This window comes from Branchiostoma belcheri, unplaced genomic scaffold (assembly GCF_001625305.1).
Source record: "Branchiostoma belcheri isolate BF01 breed outbred unplaced genomic scaffold, Haploidv18h27 scaffold22, whole genome shotgun sequence".
Classification (NCBI taxonomy): Eukaryota; Metazoa; Chordata; class Leptocardii; order Amphioxiformes; family Branchiostomatidae; genus Branchiostoma; species Branchiostoma belcheri.
Genome location: NW_017803713.1, coordinates 2,044,838 through 2,058,239, shown reverse-complemented (window position 1 = coordinate 2,058,239; position 13,402 = coordinate 2,044,838). Strand labels below are relative to the sequence as shown.

Sequence of the window (13,402 nt, the reverse complement as noted above, 5' to 3'; positions counted from 1 at the left end):
CTGCTGCCTCCCGCCGCGTACCAGGTTCTCAAAGTTGTACCCGACAAAGCCGATGACCAGCGCGAACGGGAAGGTGATGTAGGGTGCGTAGGTCCTGAGGAAAACCTGCCACATTGCAGCCTTAGTCTGGACTCAACCTGTAGGTTTCAGGGGGACACTGTTAACAGAGATGATGAAGTCCCCCCATGAAGAAGTCCCCCCCTTCTTAAAAATACTAGTATCACAGAGATATTGGAATGTGAAATACGAGCATTACGCAAGTTACACAGTTGAGGTAATACCACGGGTACAAACTGGCTCAGCAAGAGCTCGAAGAAGGAAAACTTGTACCCCCTCCGGCCCTCCCCCTTTGCTCCATCCCACTTCCTACTCATTACTTTTTTTTTAGTGAACTGAATAAAAAAAACTACCTTGTACTAATATCAAAGGAATAAAATATGTCCCTTTCACGTTGATCAAACCATGAACACGTAAGACGTGGGTTGAGGTTGGGAATTACGGTAAAGGGACCATTTATTTTGTCCCGAGTATGTAAATGAGGTGCTTATACATGCAGATACCTTACAAATACGTAATAACGTAACAGAATAAAGTAAAAAGAAGAGAAAGCAGGAGAATGCAAGAGAACACAGGAGAAAGCAGGAGAATGCAAGAGAACACAGGAGAAAGCAGGATAACACAGGATAAAGCAGGAGAATACAGGAGAAAGTAGGAGAACATAGGAGAACGCAGGAGAAAGCAGGAGAACACAAGAGAAAGCAGGAGAATACAGGAAAAAGTAGGAGAACACAGGAGAAACCAGGAGAACACAGGAGAAACCAGGAGAACACATGAGAAACCAGGAGAACACAGGAGAAACCAGGAAAAAGCAAGAGAATGCGGGAGAAAGCAGAAGAAAGCAGGAGAATACAGGAGAAAGCAGTGGAACGCAGGAGAAACCAGGAGAATACAGGAGAAACCAGGAGAATACAGGAGAAACCAGGAGAATACAGGAGAATACAGGAGAAACCAGGAGAATACAGGAGAAAGCAGGAGAATACAGGAGAAAGCAGAAAAAGCAGAAGAATACAGGAGAAAGCAAGAGAATACAGGAGAAAGCAAGAGAATACAGGAGAAAGTAGGAGAATACAGGAGAAAGCAGGAGAACGCAGGAGAAACCAGGAGAAAGCAGGAGAATAGAAACCAGGAGAAACCAGGAGAACACAGGAGAAACCAGGAGAACACAGGAGAAAGCAGGAGAACGCAGGAGAAAGCAGGGGAACGCAGGAGAAAGCAGGAGAAAGCAGGAGAACGCAGGAGAAAGCAGGGGAACACAGGAGAAAGTAGGAGAAACCAGGAGAAAGCAGGAGAATGCAGGAGAAAGCAGGAGAATACAGGAGAAAGCAGGACAAAGCAGGAGAACACAGGAGAAAGCAGGAGAATACAGGAGAAAGTAGGAGAACACAGGAGAAAGTAGGAGAATACAGGATAAAGCAGGAGAAATCAGGAGAAAGCAGGACAATACAGGAGAAACCAGGAGAATACAGGAGAAAGCGGGAGGAAGCAGGAGAAACCAGGAGAATACAGGAGAAAGCAGGAGGAAGCAGGAGAACACTGGAGAAACCAGGAGAATACAGAAGAAAGCAGGAGAATACAGGAGAAAGTAGGAGAACACAGGAGAAACCAGGAGAACACAGGAGAAACCAGGAGAACACAGTAGGAAAAAGCAGGAGAACACAGGAGAAAGCAGGAGAATACAGGAGAAAGCAGGAGAATACAGGAGAAAGTAGGAGAACACAGGAGAAAGCAGGAGAACACAGGAGAAAGCAGGAGAACGAAGGAGAAAGCAGGAGAAACCAGGAGAAAGCAGGAGAAACCAGGAGAAACCAGGAGAATACAGGAGAAACCAGGAGAAACCAGGAGAACACAGGAGAAACCAGGAGAAAGCAGGAGAACACAGGAGAAAGCGGTAGAATACAGGAGAAAGCAGGAGAAAGCAGGAGAATACAGGAGAATACAGGGGAAAGCAGGAGAACACAGTTGAAAGCAGGAGAATACCAGGAGAAAGCAGGAGAACACAGGAGAAAGCAGGAGAATACAGGAGAAAGCAGGAGAATACAGGAGAAAGTAGGAGAACACAGGAGAAACCAGGAGAACACAGGAGAAAGCGGTAGAACACAGGAGAAAGCAGGAGAACACAGGAGAAAGCAGGACAAAGTAGGAGAAAGCAGGAGAAACCAGGACAAAGCAGGAGAAAGTAGGAGAAAGCAAGAGAATACGGGAGAAACCAGGAGAACACAGGAGAAACCAGGAGAAAGCAGGAGAACACAGGAGAAAGCGGTAGAATACAGGAGAAAGCAGGAGAAAGCAGGAGAATACAGGAGATAGCAGAAAAAAGCAGGAGAACACAGGAGAAAGCAGGAAAAAGCAGGAGAAAGTAGGAGAATACAGGAGAAACCAGGAGAAAGCAGGAGAATACAGGAGAAACCAGGAGAACACAGGAGAAACCAGGAGAAAGCAGGAGAATACAGGAGAAAGTAGGAGAACACAGGAGAAAGCAGGAGAAAGTAGGAGAAAGCAGGAGAAACCAGGAGAAAGCAGGAGAAAGTAGGAGAAAGCAAGAGAATACGGGAGAAACCAGGAGAACACAGGAGAAACCAGGAGAAAGCAGGAGAACACAGGAGAAAGCGGTAGAATACAGGAGAAAGCAGGTGAAAGCAGGAGAACGCAGGAGAAAGCAGGGGAACACAGGAGAAAGCAGGACAAAGCAGGAGAATACAGGAGAAAGCAGGAAAAAGCAGGAGAACACAGGAGAAAGTAGGAGAATACAGGAGAAACCAGGAGAAAGCAGGAGAACACAGGAGAAAGCAGGAGAATACAGGAGAAAGCAGGAGAATACAGGAGAAAGTAGGAGAACACAGGAGAAACCAGGAGAACACAGGAGAAAGCAGGAGAATACAGGAGAAAGCAGGAGAATACAGGAGACAGGAGGAAAAAGCAGGACAATACAGGAGAAAGCAGGAGAATACAGGAGAAAGTAGGAAAGGAAGCAGAAGAATACAGGAGAAGCAAGAGAATACAGGAGAAGCAAGAGAATACAGGAGAAGTAGGAAACACAGGAGAAAGCAGGAGAACACAGGAGAAAGCAGGGGAACGCAGGAGAAAGCAGGAGAAACCAGGAGAAAGCAGGAGAAACCAGGAGAAACCAGGAGAATACAGGAGAAACCAGGAGAAACCAGGAGAATACAGGAGAAAGCAGGAGGAAGCAGGAGAACACTGGAGAAACCAGGAGAATACAGGAGAAAGCAGGAGAAACCAGGAGAAAGCAGGAGAATACAGGGGAAAGCAGGAGAACACAGTTGAAAGCAGGAGAATGCAGAGAAAGCAGGATAACACAGGAGAAAGCTGTAGAATACAGGAGAAACCAGGAGAACACAAGAGAAAGCAGGAGAATACAGGAGAAACCAGGAGAACACAGGAGAAAGCGGTAGAACACAGGAGAAAGCAGGAGAACACAGGAGAAAGCAGGAGAATGTAGGAGAAAGCGGAGAAACCAGGACAAAGCAGGAGAAAGTAGGAGAAAGCAAGAGAATACGGGAGAAACCAGGAGAACACAGGAGAAACCAGGAGAAAGCAGGAGAACACAGGAGAAAGCGGTAGAATACAGGAGAAAGCAGGAGAAAGCAGGAGAATACAGGAGATAGCAGAAAAAAGCAGGAGAACACAGGAGAAAGCAGGAAAAAGCAGGAGAAAGTAGGAGAATACAGGAGAAACNATTCATGATATCAAGTTGATATTTTACCTAGCCAGAACTCTGACTTGATGTCTCCAAAGCCTGTCTTGTAGTCCTGCCAGCGCAGGGAGAAACTCACTGAACCATCATGGCGCCTTTGGAAGACCTGCAGTAGACAAAGCCATATCAGATTATTAGCATAATAGCATTTGAGTGTCATGTTATCTTATTTTGCCTCAACCCTGCATGAAAATTGGACATATGATGCTACAACAGAGAAATGATGCATTAAATGAATATCATAGTCATGCATTGAAATTAAAATGAGTTATGAGACATTATATGGAAAAGTTAGATGGATGTTTTTACCGTCCATCCGCCGCCATCAGTGGCCATGTCACAGTAGACAGGGAAGGGATCCTTCCCGCCTGGGTAGATCTGGTAGACTCCACTGGTGTTGTGACCGGTGTTGTACAGGTCCAGGCAGTCACGGGGAGCATTCAGGATATCTGAGAATGAAGAAAATTCAAGAAATTCAAAAAAACATATTTCAGTATACCTGTCCAACAGAGCTTTTGCAAAGTACAAAATGTATTGTAATGGATACTAGTATATCCCTCTTTTGGATACTGCAAGCATTTTAGCTGAACATGAAAAATGTATTGCTTTGTTTCAGATGCAAAGCTAATATTTAAGCTCTGAAGAACTTCAAGAATGTGCCATAATTTAGAGGACATTTTTTGGACATTTTGTATATTTTGTACAAAGCCCTAAGAATGCAACACAATGCAGCTTTTTATCTACAATGGCCTCATGTGTACAATATTTCTATCGATACATACCTTCCAGCTGCTGGATGTAGGTTTGTTGGCTGGCAGCTTGTTGGGCATAATTGATAGCTTGTTGCTGCAGGGTTCCCTCCAGCTGCTGAAGGTTGCTGGCGAGTTGCTGGTCAGCTGTCTCCTGTTGCTGCAGGCTGGTGGCTTGTTGCTGAACAGTTCCTTGCAGCTGCTGAAGGTTGCTGGCGAGTTGCTGGTCAGCTGTCTCCTGTTGTTGCAGGCTGGTGGCTTGTTGCTGGACAGTTCCTTGCAGCTGCTGAAGGTTGCTGGCGAGTTGCTGGTCAGCAGTCTCCTGTTGCTGCAGGCTGGTGGCTTGTTGCTGCACTGTTCCCTCCAGTTGCTGCAAGGAACTTGTTAGTTGCTGGTCGGCAGTTTCCTGTTGCTGCAGGCTTGTGGCTTGTTGCTGCACAGTAGCTTCCAGTTGCTGCAAGCTGGTGGCTTGTGTCTGGATGGTGGCTTCCTGTTGCTGCAAGCTGGCGGCCTGTGCCTGGATGGTGGCTTCTGCTGCTGCAAGCTGGCAGCTTGTGCCTGGATGGTGGCTTCCTGTTGCTGCAAGCTGGCGGCTTGTGCCTGGATGGTGGTTTCATGTTGCTGCAAGCTGGTGGCTACTTGCTGAACCTGTTGCAGCATGGCACTTGCTTGTTGCTGAACAGTTGCTTCCAGCTGCTGCAGTCTGTTAGCCAGTAGTTCTTCATTTTTTCATGCTGTTGGATGGTGGCTTCAAGTTGCTGTATGCTGCTGGCTTGTTGTTGGATGGTGGTTTCCTGTTGTTGCAAGCTGGTGGCTTGTTGTTGGATGGTGCTGTCCTGTTGCTGGTTGGTAGCTTCCAGTTGCTGTAGGCTGTTGGCCTGTTGTTGAATGGTGGTTTCCTGTTGCTGTAGGCTGCTTGCCAGTTGCTGGTCAGTGGCTTCCTGTTGCTGCAGAGTTCCCTCCAGTTGTGCTAAGGCTGCAGCCTGCTGCTGGATGGTGCTGTCCTGGCTGCTGACGGTCGCCTGAAGAGCCCCGATTTGGGTGGTCTGGTCTGTCTGGGCCTGTGGCTGTTTTAATGTGTTTTGTTAACATAAACTCATCAAAATTCTTTTGATGTGACTGTTACAGTCTCCACATGTGGCATGGAGAACAAGTCATCAACAATACCCAAAACATCTTACTAGTAGTAGACAGAACATCAGAATAAAAAGATAAAAACTGTAGTAAGGTCAAGAGGGGAGTAGAGAAATATATACTAGTATCAACATTAGAATGTAATGTTAACATTATGTTCCAAATGCAAAAGCAACAGTTTGAAAAATCTTCAACAATCTGGATAGGTCACATATAAAGAATTGGTTCCAACTGTCTTCAGTTATATAGCAAATGTCCAGCATCAGAAGCACTCTGCACTCGTACGCACGCAGCCACACTAGGCAATCCTTTCTTCACCGTAATCCCACTCGACCCAAATTAACTCCCAGAGTTTCAGGCCCAAAACTGTACTATCCTAGATAATCCCATTAGGATTCAAATTGAAATCCTACCAAAAATTAAGCAGGCAATTCTAAGAGGTTCTACTTTGATCCAACAATGTTGTATACTAAATTCTGAGAGCTGGCTACGTATTATGCTGAATTGAGGAAGCTTCTCTAATGCGGGTGCCCTAACTTCAGACGTGCCCTAACTTTGGACAGATTTATTACTGATCTTATTATGCAAAAATATGCCATGTTTGTTGCCACAAACTTTACAAATAAACATACTAGTAGTCAATTTATACAGCTGTTATTTGCATGCAAAGTATAGTTCTATATATTTATTTATCATTTTGTCGAAAAAGAGAATATCAGGCAATTTCACCAATCATAACAATGCCTCTTTAAAGAGGGTCACTTCATTGCGATGGCTAATGCCCAGAAATAGACAACCTGTACCAAGATTTGACACAACTTCCACATAAACACGGAATAAAGCTTTACAAAACAGTAAATATGAGGGTTTCTGAGGATTTGTTTCGTAGAAAACCGACCCGTGAAAAACAATATCAAGACCACTGTCGTCTACATTTCCGCATTGATTGCATAAGCCGGGTTTTCAGTGGAAACACGGACGGATTGCGTTCGATACAACGCTCCTCTCATTAGACGATAAGTACACAGAATTGCAATTTTTCTGTCAAAAGGAAGCTAAAATATCATAAAATCCTATTCTTAGTTTTGTTTACGAAATTTCATCATCAACGCCTGAAGAGAGCAAAATTACAAAGGCGTCGAAAGTTAGGGTACACTGTCTAGCGTAGCCGCATTCACGAAAGTACATTCACGAAAACGTCTCACGAGTTTGTTGCTTGTAACGCGGAGCGTGAAGGGCTCATGAATAGTATGAATTAATTTCTTATCCAAGTACATGTACCTGACCACTCCCTGACAACTAGCGATAGAGTGCTGTGAGTTCGAGCACGTGGAAAAGCGTCCAGTCTTAGGGCACCGTCCTGTTATGCTCTACGCTAAATTCGAAAAGTTCCCAATGCATTATGCAGGACTCAATCACCTAGCCACTGAATGTTTGTGTCAAAGCAATGTCCTTCTTGTTCAATGATATGTAGAGGTGACAAAAGTTGCGTTAAAAGTAATGATAACTGGTGGCAATTTTTGGCTGCCACACGTATCAAACATACAGATACAGACAAAAATTTGATGAACTGTATTTTTTAATTTATTTTATTACTCATTTGACTTTGAGAGAGTCATGATCAGATGCAGGTTGACACAGTTACTTTGCAGTTTCCCCTCATTGTGAAGTGTAGTGGGATCTTCAACATGCTAGAGATTAGGTATCTCTTCAATCATGGGACCTTCGACTTTACATCCCACCCAAGAAGACATCTCTGACTGAAGCTAGGTACTCATTTTCACTGAGTTGAGTGAGGAAACAAGTGTCTGAAACTGAAAAGGGAATTTCTCAAGGGCAGAACCCAGAGCCTTTAGATTCTAACCCTACTGATCATGAATAAATAACAAACCAGGCAATTCTTCTATTTTCTCTCTAGGCCACCAATTGATGCTACGCTGGTTTTAAGAAAGAATTTCTAATGATCTTACACTATACCGATCAGTACTTACAGCAGTGGTCATGAAGGACTGCATGTCAGTCAGGGCTTGACAGGACACGTCACATGTTGTCGTGGTAGACACCTGATTGTGGTGTCCATTACCTCCTTGTGCACCAAGTGCACCTTGATGCAGCAGCGAGACAAGCGCCAGAACCACTACCACCCCCTTCATGGTGCTTCAGGTCGATCGGAAATGGGTGCTGAGACCAAATCGGGTTATTTATAAGGCCCATTGTTGACTGAAGAACACATCCACCCCCCGCTGATCAGGTGATGTGCTCACATAATTGTGTGGTGCTGTAACACTGACAAGAGGGCTAAGTCCATTAAGGACTACCGGTACTTAGTCCTTGACATTGCAAAAAGGGTTTGCTCGCTCAATGTTTCATTTGGTAGTTGTAGGAACTGACAAGAACAATATAAACTGTTGAAAAGGAGGACCATTAACATCTTTATTATACTGGGGAATATTCAGGTCATTATAAGTATTTTCCCTGTAGATTTTTTAAAACCAAAAGCTAGCTAAAAGGTCTTTAAAATCCCACGTTGCTATGATTGTATTGGTATGAGCAAATATGCAGTTATTTTGATAACCACATGCTAGACTGCATGCTTGTTGGCTGGCAATTGATATTGATTACAGCTGCAGAAGCAATATCAAATAGTGACTCTGGATTGGTCAATATTGTCTGGCTTTCAATGGCTACTGGTTTTTACGTAACAAAAGTTTTTACGTAACAAAATCAAATATAGTTTGTATGTTATCTCCCCTTTCCGGACATAGTTTTACATACCCTGACAACATTGTTCGGTTGACAAACTTTTCTGAAAGCCTTGGTAAACACTTCATTGCAAGTTGTGAGGTTGTTTTGTAGAGAACAGTTATCACTCTGTAATGTAGGTTAGTGTAATTAATCACTAAGTTGACAAACCTTTCAGACAGCTTTCATCAAGCTAAAACTGGTTTTAGCTTGATGAGATGTTTTTGTAACTTTGGGGCACCACGCATAGACCAGTGGGCCTGTCATTATCATATCTCCCTCCTATGTTTCCCTGAGAGGTACAATATACAACCATCAGTATTACATGAATATTCATGGCAATAAGCACATCATCTTCTTTGTGGCAACAACAGGATACCCATGCTGTTGCATGACATAATTATTATACCTTTGGAGCAAAATAATTGGAAAATGGGAAGGAAAATGAGTATCATCTTCCAGCTCAAGGCTAAGATTCTGCACAAAGGTAAAACTTACTTAACTGCATATTCTAGCCCAAATAATATGAGTTATTGTAGCTGACAATGATTGCAAGAATTAACAGCTACAACAACATTCAAAGTCTTGTTCAACAAAATTGACCAGCTTTATACTAAATAGATGCAGACATTCTTATTAATGGTGACTGATGAAGTTTGGTGAAAAAGCTCTTGCAACTTATTTCTTTAAATTGTTGTTAAGCATGTTTACATGGTATACTAGAGATATAGTGCTTCGTCTGTCAAGCACTCACTCTCTCTTTATTACATGTACATCTTTAGTACAGGTACATTTTTATAGATATATGGAACAGGAAAAGGAAGAGGAAAAGTAACATAACATTCATTATTTTTGTCAGAAGAACTAAATATTTCCTCCCATGTGTTGTTCATATATGGAACTTATGTTTCCCCCCATGTGTTGTTCATATTATGTAATATATACATGTATTCCCATTTGTTGCTCACATTATGTATATTTCCTCCTATGTGTTGTTCCCATCATGTAATATATATTTCCTCCCATGTAACGTTACATAATATTTGGTGTTTACAGTAACTAGCAGGTGAGCTATTATGTTAGATGAAGGACACATGATGCATATTATAAGACAGAAGTCTTCAATTGTGCTGAACACACACACAAGCAGTTTTTATTTCTCTTTGATACCCTTATGGGCAACTATTTCAAAATCCATTTCTCAGCAAAATGACATTGTTGTATTTTAAGGCTCAAGATTTTGGGTCTCAGGATCCAATTCTATTAAGTTAAAGAATTGCAAGGTATCTTTACTGGTAAATTGACTGTAATCACTTGATTAATACCATTACACAACAACTAAAATAACATTTTGAAGCGTAATTTGAAGTGTCACTGAAATAAATGTGTGAAGAATGTTGAGCCTGCTACACCACAACAAGATTAAAACAGATATCAGAATAGGTATAGCAACAAGCATGAAGGCTGTAAGTTCATTTTGGTAATTTAGATTTACCAAAGTTTGGAGGTTTTCTTTAGAGGATGACAAATTGATGATAGGTTGGACAGGTTGCCTTGTCTAAGTTAAAAGTCGGCCCAGTATAGCCAAAAGCATTACAACAAGTTGGTATGACTTTAGGTAGGCCTGATCTTCATCTCAGTGTGTTTGAGAGAGTAGCGGTCTCCTTTCCAACTGTCCCAGTTCACCCCATCTCCGTTAGACTGTTGTGGTCCACTGAGGTACTGGCCGTTCAGGTTGGGGTCACGACAGCTGCCGTACCACCAGCCGCCCTTGTTGCCAAGGTCACAAATGCCCTGATGGACGTAGTTGCTGGTGTCGATGGTGGAGAAGAATGCGGTGGAGCTCCATGTCATGTCGTCCCCTGAAAAGAACAGGTCCACTTGGGCATAAGTTAAGACAGTCAAGTTTGTTGGCCCACTCCAAAGTTTAAGTGCATTTTTTGCTTCAGTACAGTAGCAAAGAGAATGAATTATTGATAAGAATTTGTTATTGGGGGGTAATGTTATCATCAAATAAGATTCAAGAACATGTACTAATAGATTAAGTATATAAAATCATCTGCTGTCTTGTGACCCAATGCAACAGAGAGAAGATTATGTATCAAATGGATTGCTATAACACTGATAAAATCTGTGATACTGGACCAAGCATAACGTTACCTGCATTTCCCGAGTATCCATCAACAGTCAGTTTGTACTGCTCAAGTTCATCTTCCACCCTGAAGGTGCTGTATTTGGCGTAGGCAGAGTTTCCCTCGAAGTCCTCCAGGTCGACCCTCAGCTCGTACACATCCTGGCCTGTCAGTCTAGCCAGATTGTCATTGCCTGTAAAATGATTCATATTCCTTTATCAAAAGGGATAGCATTGTAGCCTCAAGGTTGGGGTGAGGAAATAAATGCTGTGACAGGAAGCATATAACGTGTCAAATTATACGAATTCTAAATTTGTCCAGGGGGTACCTTAACATAGATTTTCTTCTTAGTGAAGTACACTTAGTAAATCACTCATCAGAAGCCTAATGTCAAAAGCAATTATAATACTTACCTAGCCAGAACTCTGACTTGATGTCTCCAAAGCCTGTCTTGTAGTCCTGCCAGCCCAAGGAGAAACTCACTGAACCATCATGGCGCCTTTGGAAGACCTGCATCAGACAAAAACCCAAGTTAACAGATGTAGATTGCTTGGTTTGATGTCAAAGGATTTTGTTGTAATTAATACCTAGTTTGTATGAAACCTAGTCAAAAGAGGCCCCAATGCTAATAGACAACATGCTAACTTGATTTAGTCAGTTTTTTAATCCTAGATTGTAAATCATAATGTACGCTTTCCAATGGTTTTGAGTAGCAGTGAAGAATATTGGGTTCACTTACAAGTAGACTAGTAAATGGCCTATTTATCATTACTCTAGACAGGATGCTGAAGGTCCTTACTACCCCTTTGTAGAAAAAAATGAAAATATGCTTGTTTTCAGTTTCTCTGTCATTGGGGATCATATATTCTAGTACTAGTATACAGTTTGATAGTTTTAGTACCGTCCATCCGCCGCCATCAGTGTCCATGTCACAGTAGACAGGGAAGGGATCCTTCCCGCCTGGGTAGATCTGGTAGACTCCACTGGTGTTGTGACCGGTGTTGTACAGGTCCAGGCAGTCACGGGGAGCATTCAGGATATCTGAGAATGAAGAAACATGTTTTCTGAGTACACTCATGTAATGATTCTGGTGAAAAGGGTGCAAAAGTAGAGTTACTGTAGAGGAAGAATGGTGTTTTTTCTAGTATAAAGACCTACCTTGCAGTTGCTGGATGGTGCTGGCTTGTTCTTGAATGATGGCAGCCTGTTGCTGCAAGCTGGTGGCTTGTTGCCCATAAGTGGTGATTTGTTGCTGCAGACTGACGGCTTGCTGCTGCACAGTTCCTTCCAGTTGGTTAAAGGAGCTGGTGAGCCGCTGAAGCGAGACTCGCAGTTGTGCTAAGGCTGCAGCCTGCTGCTGGATGATGCTGTCCTGGCTGCTGACGGTCGCCTGAAGAGCCCCGATTTGGGTGGTCTGGTCTGTCTGGGCCTGCAACTGTTCAAACAACTTTCTTTAACTTTCCACTGAAAATTATGAGGCCTTTAAGGGCAGCCAAGATGTGCACTGTACTTGCAAAGTGAAGGTTGATAGTAAGAGTAATCCCTAAGTGTAGACCAGTATCAAATTGTATATTAGTACAGAAAGAGGGTACTAAATCCACACAAAAATGTGTGTCATACATGAATTCACTTTGAAATTGACCATTGAAAACAACTTGCTCATGCAGTTCAGGAACAACAGACCCCTCATGCCATCCTGGTATTTGAAGTCAAACTTCCAACACCCAATTGTTCTTAGGTATCACATTGACAACAGCTCATAGGTGGAGTGGTCATGTGAGTAGGTGCACATAACTGCCATATACATCAGACATTGAATTTTAGTTTTACAAAGACTTTGTTTAGTGGAAATTTGACCTGATAAATAGAATGTCAACACAGCGGCAATCTACATTTCAGTGGTCTCCTTTGATCTGCTAAAGTTTTGTGCGCACGTACATCAGTAAAAACTGCCAGAAGTGTTCTTTCACTTGATCATGGCCAGCTCCCCTACAATTTTTAGGATCGGCCAATGTTTTCAGTTTCCGGAGCCCTGTCCAATGTGACTGTAGATTTAACAAGTACAGATAGACAAGTAGAATAAGATTAACCCCATGGCAATTTTAGGTGACCTTCTAGATATTGTGATCATTTCTAGAAGAGGAGAAACAAGTGTTAGTACAATTGTCAGTACTAATACATAAAGCAACAACTAGTCTAAGAGATAAAATGTATTTCATACAAGTAGTCCTTACGTTGTTGGTCATGTAGGACTGCATCTCCTCCAAGGTCTCACAGGATGCCTCACATCTCGACCCTGACATGGACTGCAACAAGTTCCCCCAGGTTGATGTTCCTGCCTCGTTGTTATTGCTGTCTGATTCACCGGAATTAGAATTCCAGGAACCCCAACGGCCATTCTCAGGCAGTTTTGCAACAAGCTTCTTGTCACTCACTGCCCCTCCTTGGTGCAGCAGTGCGATGAACGCCAGAACCACCAGACCCCTCATGGTGCTTTCTGTCAGAAGTGGGCACTGGGATCAAACGTGGCGTATTTAAAGGATACACCATGTGGTCAGTCACAAGACATCGGCTGTTGTTAGGAACAGTAAAAAGCCCAGAAAGGCATATGTTGATGGATAACAAGATCAGGCTCCATAACAACAGTCTTCATGCCAAGCAATGTTGATGTTCTATTTAGATAAATCACAGAAAGGACAAACTTGTCTGACAGCTAACATAAACATTACTTGAAGAGTTTTCCGGTTGTCTGGAGGACAATGATAATGGTGAGTGATATTGCCCACTTGAAATTTGAAAAGCCAAGTGTGTTAGTTTGCAAAATTTGAAAACTATGAAGTACAATATGACAGAAATCGATGTAAAAGCATAAT

At 42.8% G+C, this 13,402-nt stretch overlaps 1 pseudogene across 1 annotated transcript; it reads right to left on the bottom strand.

The window, feature by feature from the left end:
• Positions 1 to 132: 132 nt before the first annotated feature.
• LOC109470134 lies at positions 133 to 13,122 on the bottom strand (annotated as a pseudogene). The gene is made up of 11 exons (XR_002140234.1): positions 12,764 to 13,122; positions 11,688 to 11,964; positions 11,431 to 11,570; positions 10,943 to 11,039; positions 10,558 to 10,722; positions 10,020 to 10,259; positions 7,647 to 7,816; positions 4,555 to 5,588; positions 4,082 to 4,221; positions 3,782 to 3,878; positions 133 to 137 (listed from the first exon to the last, which is right to left on the bottom strand). The product of XR_002140234.1 is annotated as an uncharacterized LOC109470134 (transcript).
• Between the last annotated feature and the right edge of the window lie 280 nt (positions 13,123 to 13,402).